We start from the raw sequence: 5,667 nt of genomic DNA, 5'->3' as shown, positions 1-5,667 counted from the left end.
TCTCGAACCCGCGGGCTCAGGCAATCCACTCACCTCAGCCTCCCAAAGGCGCGGGATTACAGACTGAGCCACCGAGCCCGGCTCATTTTTTTCTTTTTTTAAATTTAAAAGTAGAGATGGTGCTGGCCACCTGTAATCCCAGAACTTTGGGAGGCTGAGGTGAGAGGATTGCCTGACCCACGGGGTTCGAGACCAGCCTGGGCAACACAACAAGACTTCGGCACTACAATAAATCAAAAATTTAGCTGGGTGTGCTGGCACACGCCTGTAGTCCCAGCTATTTGGGAGGCTGAGGTGGAAAGATCACCTGAGCCCAGCAGGTTGAGGCTGTAGTGGCCGTGAGCATGCCACTGCACTCCAGCCTGGGTAACAGAGACACTTTGACTCAAAAATAAATAAATAAATAAAGACCGGGTCTCTTTATGTTGCTCAAGCTGGTCTTGAACTCCTGGCCTCAAGCAATCCTCTGGCCTTGGCCTCCCAAAGTGCTGGGATTATAGGCAGACCCATCATACCCAGTTGGATAACTTTTCAAACCCTGCTTTTATAAACACCCCCACAGTACAGACTTTTCCCCGTAAAGGGGATCTGAAATGGGATGAGAAGAGAACAGTGAGGCCGAGTGGGGCTGTCTCCACTCGACCCGTTCCTGCTTACCGTCCCTAAGCACTTGCTGTTCACATTCATGTCTAAGTACACTAACGACATGCTCTCACCCCGTGGCCAGCAACAGGAATGCTGAGAAATGACAAAGTTAGGACAATACTTATGTAACAAGCTTCCATTTTTCTCTCTGAATATGATCTCAAGGCAGGTAAACTATCTGAAAATACTTAACAAATTTCTTTAAAAAACTTGTAAGACAGTAGGTTCACAAAAAGAGAGTTCAGGAGGGGTCAAGTTCGGAGTTTTCCTTCAAAATTCTGCCCTGGGACTAGCCCTAGCAGAGGGAAAACATCCAGAACCACATGGATAAACATCTAACTTAAACCAGCCTGGATCTAACCAAAAGAATGTCTCTTGAAGAAAAGGCAGACCCTTAAACACAGAGTTAAGATGCCACTTGCAACAAAAGTCAAGCCAGAAAAATAAAAGTGAAATGTTGCCTAGAATTCTATAAAAAGACTTCAGAATCTTTCCATTGATTTTGACTCCTTCATTGACTCCAGACAAAACTGTCACTGATTTTGAACCATTAACATATTATCATTATTTATTTATTTATTTATTTGAGTTGGAGTCTTACTCTGTCGCCTAGACTGGAGTACAGTAGCCGCTCCTGGCCACCGCAGCCTCGACCCGCTAGGCTCCGGCAATCCTTCCGCCTCAGATTTCCAAGTAGCTGCAACTACAGGCGCGCACTACCACGCCCGGCTAGTTTTGATTTATTGTAGAGATGAGGTCTCGCCTGCTCAGGCGGGTCTCGAACCCGCGGGCTCAGGCAGTCCACTCACCTCAGCCTCCCAAAGGCACGGGATTACAGGCTGAGCCACTGAGCCGGCTCATTAACATATTATTATTATTATTTTGAGTTGGAGTCTCACTCTTGTCGCCCAGCCTGGAATGCAGTGGCATGCTCACGGCTGCCACATCCTCAACCTGCTGAGCTTAGGAGAGCCTTCCACCTCAGCCTTCCAAGTAGCTGGAACTACAGATGCACGCCACCATGCCCAGCTAGTTTTTGTGATTTATTATAGAGACGAGTTCTCACCAAGTTGCCTAGGCTGGTCTTGAACCCCCGGGCTCAGGAAATCCTCTCGCCTGGTCTCCCAAAGTGCTGGGATTACAGACCGAGCCACCCTGCTGGGCCCCACTAACATATTATTATCTGTGTACTTCAGAGAAATCACCACACATCTCATTTCAAGATAAATCGCTCATCTTGAAATTAGAGCACAGGCTATATTACAGGGATCATTATAGCTCTAGAAAAAGTGCTAACTCATTAGAACCCAGCTGAGGTGATGCTGGAGTTTAGGTTTAAAAATAAATCTTGGCCGGCATGGTGGCTCACACTTGTGATCCCAGCACTTTGGAGGTGGAGGTGGGAGGATTGTCCTAGCCCAGGGGCTTGAGATCAGCCTGGGCAACATGGCAGGACCTCATCTCTACAATAAATCAAAAGATTAGCCGGGTGTGGTTGCACGTGCCAGTGGCTCCAACTACTTGGAAGGCTGAGACAGAGAAATTGCCTGAGCCCAGCAGGTCAAGGATGCACTCCAGCCTGGGTGACAGAGTGAGACTCCAACTCAAAAATAAATAAATAAAAATAAATAAATCTCAGCCGGGCTTGGTGGCTCAGCCTATAATCCCAGCACTTTGGGAGGCTGAGGTGAGTGGACTGCCTGAGTCCGCGGGTTTGAGACCTGCCTGGGCAACTTGGTGAGACCTCATCTCTACAATAAATAAGAAATTAGCTGGGCATGGTAGCGCGTGCCTGTAATTCCGGCAACTCGGGAGGCTGAGGCAGAAGGATCACTGGAGCCCAGCAGGTTGAGGCTGCAGTGGCCGGGAGCGGCCACTGCACTCAGTCTGGGCGACAGAGTGGGACTCCAAGTCAAATAAAAATGAAAATGAAAATTTAAAAAAAAAAAAAAAATCTTGATCCACGTCTGAGCCCTGAGTTAAAAAAAAAAATAAAAAGAATCTATCTTGAAAAGACTTCATAAAAGACCCAGACTCACAGTCCAAGAGAGTCTTGGTGACTTGGGCAAAGGTGGTAGTTATGGCAATGGTGAGAGGGTAGAGAGGGTGACACAGGAAGGGGATGGAGAAGGACCACAGTGTGCAGCTTACATTATTATCCATATTCTACTTCCTGTGTGGGAGGTGAGTTGGTATGTATTTATTATATAAGTTCAAACAAGAAATAAATACAATTTGAAAAGATAAAAAAAAAAGACTTTCCTCTTTATAACCTCCCTTAGCTTATTGTGTTGTTTTTCCAAAAAGTTATTTCTGAAGTTTTCTTTCTTTCTTTTTTTTCAAGCAAAGTTTATTAGAGAAAGAAGGGAGAAGAAAAAGAGTAACATGTCAGAGCTGGCATGGGCAAAAGTAACCATCTAAAGTTTTCTTGAGCCTGATTTGTATCTAGAAGTCTAATACTAGACCTCTATTCCTGTCCCTTTCCTCACCATAAAGCCATAAACTATTCTAATCCTTCAAAACCCACCTCTTCCCACTGACTGCTACTATTCAGCCCAGGGTGGAATATTCTGGGACATTTAAAAAAATGATATTAGCCGGGCTCGGTGGCTCAGCCTGTAATCCTGCGCCTTGGGGAGGCTGAGGTGAGGGGATTGCCTGAGCCCGCGGGTTCGAGACCCGCCTGGGCAGGCGAGACCTCATCTCTACAATAAATCAAAAAATCGGCTGGGCGTGGTAGCGCGCGCCTGTCATTCCGGCTACTCGGAAGGTTGAGGCGGAAGGATCGCCAGGGCCCAGCAGGTGAGGCTGCGGTGGCCGGGAGCGGCCGCTGCACTCCAGTCTGGGTGATCAGTGAGACTCCAACTCAAAAAAAAAAAAAAAAAAAATTTATACGCTGGAATATATTAGCAAAGAACATCAAGATGACATGAGATCTGTAAACATGCTATGAGGAGTGTGTGAAGAACCTGAGATGTACCCCTTAGAAAAGAAAAGAACTAGCTGGGCTCGGTGGCTTAGCCTGTAATCCTGCGCCTTGGGAGGCTGAGGTGAGTGGATTGCCTGAGCTCGCGGGCTGGAGACCCACCTGGGCAACTTGGTGAGACCTCATCACTATAATAACCCCAAAAAAATTAGCCGGGTGTGGTAGCATGCACTTGTAGTTCCAGCTACTTGGAAAGCTGAGGCGGAAGGATAGCCCAGCAGGTCGAGCTGCGGTGGCCAGGAGCGGCCACTGCACTCTAGTCTGGGCGACAGAGTGAGACTCCAACTCAAAAAAAAAAAGAAAAGAGAAGAACTGCCAGGTATGGTGTCTCACTCCTGTGATCCTAGCACTTTGGGAAGCAGAGGCGAGAGTATTGCCTGAGCTCAGGAGTTCAAGACCAGTCTGAGCCAAATGGTGAGACCTCGTCTCTACAATAAATCAAAAAAATCAGCCAGGTGTAGTGGCACACACCAGTGGTTCCACCTAATTGGAAGGCTGGGGCAGAAGTATTACCTGAGCCCAGCAGGTTGAGGCTGTGGCAGCCATGGGTGTGCCACTGCACTCTAGCCTGAGCTACAGAGTGAGACTCTGACTCCAACAAAACAAAACAAAAACCCCCCTAAGAACTGTCAAGTGAGAATGGCTTTGTGCTTGCGCAGTGGCAGGGACTGGAAGCAGGAACAGACCATTCCATGTGGCTAGAGTGCCACATGGACCAATGAGAAGTATAAGCAACATTTTCTCACAGCATGAGGAAGACCTTCCTCACAGTGATCATCATCCAGCAATGTCATGAGCTGTCTCAAAGAGCAGTGAGCTTCTTATTACTGGACAAGGCCTGGAAAACCACCCATCAAGGATGCTTTTAAGGCAATAGGCAAGGACCAGCTAGATAGTCATCTGTGGAATCACTGAGGTTCCATAAAGCTGTAACAGATTACACCCAAGTCCAACTGATGTTCTCCAACCTTCCTTAGCATGTCTATGTCATTTTATAAAACTATCTTAGTCTCACATGTTCAGATTTCCTCTAAGCTTTTTGCCCCCTTGTTTTGATTTTTTTTAAGTTTGAGGGTTAGGATGATCTAAAGCTTTAGTATTTCCTTCACCAAACACACACACACACAATCAGGCTATCTACACTTACTTACTATTTGCTGTGTTTTTTTCCTCTTCCATCTCTAAATTAATTTTGCTGGTCTTCTTTTTTTTGAGTCAGAATCTCACTCTGTTGCCCAGGCTGGAGTCTAGTGGCACATTCATGGCCACCGCAGCTTCGACCTGCTGGGCTCAGGTGGTCCTTCTGCCTCAGCCTTTCAAGTAGCTGGAACCACAGTCATGCCACCACACCCAGCTAATTTTTTGATTTACTGTAGAGACGAGGTCTTGCCATGTTGCTTAGGCTGGTCTCAAACCCCTGAGCTCAGGCAATCCTCTTGCCTCCGCCCTCTCAAAGTGTTGGGATTACAGGCGTGAGCCATTGCTCCCAGTGGTCCTGAATTTTAATTATGTAATTATTCCCTTCTTTCAATTTAGAATTCTACTTTTCTTTTTGAGTTGGAGTCTCTTTTTTTTTTTTTTTTTTTGAGTTGGAGTCTCACTCTCTCGCCCAGACTGGAGTGCAGTGGCCCGCTCCTGACCCCGCAGCCTCGACCCGCTGGGCTCCGGCGATCCTTCCGCCTCAGCCTTGTGAGTAGCGGGAATTACAGGCATGCGCTACCATGCCCGGCTGATTTTTTTATTTATTGTAGAGATGAGGTCTCGCTGCCCAGGCAGGTCTCGAACCCGCGGGCTCAGGCAATCCACTCACCTCAGCCTCCCAAAGGCGTGGGATTACAGGCTGAGCCACCGATCTCAGCTTTCTTTTTTTTTTTTGAGTTGGAGTCTCACTCTGTCACCCAGGTTCACTGGGCTCAGGTGATCCTTCCGCCTTAGACTTCCAAGTAGCTGGAACTACAGGCGCATACCACCATGCCTGGCTAATTTTTTTTTTTTGAGTTGTAGTCTCACTCTGTCGCCCAGACTGGAGTGCAGTG

General features: G+C 47.3%; 1 protein-coding gene across 9 annotated transcripts in view; it reads right to left on the bottom strand.

Moving 5' to 3' along the window:
* The window catches only part of CUNH2orf42 (chromosome unknown C2orf42 homolog), a 36,008-nt gene that overhangs the window by 11,376 nt on the left and 18,965 nt on the right, over positions 1-5,667 (bottom strand). The gene's annotated exons all lie outside the window — the stretch shown is intronic.

Source organism: Carlito syrichta, unplaced genomic scaffold, assembly GCF_000164805.1.
Source record: "Carlito syrichta isolate Samal-C Ts95f unplaced genomic scaffold, Tarsius_syrichta-2.0.1 Scaffold305689, whole genome shotgun sequence".
NCBI classification, from domain to species: domain Eukaryota; kingdom Metazoa; phylum Chordata; class Mammalia; order Primates; family Tarsiidae; genus Carlito; species Carlito syrichta.
The sequence above is the reverse complement of the archived record's forward strand: the minus strand, read 5'-3'. Positions and strand labels throughout refer to the sequence as shown.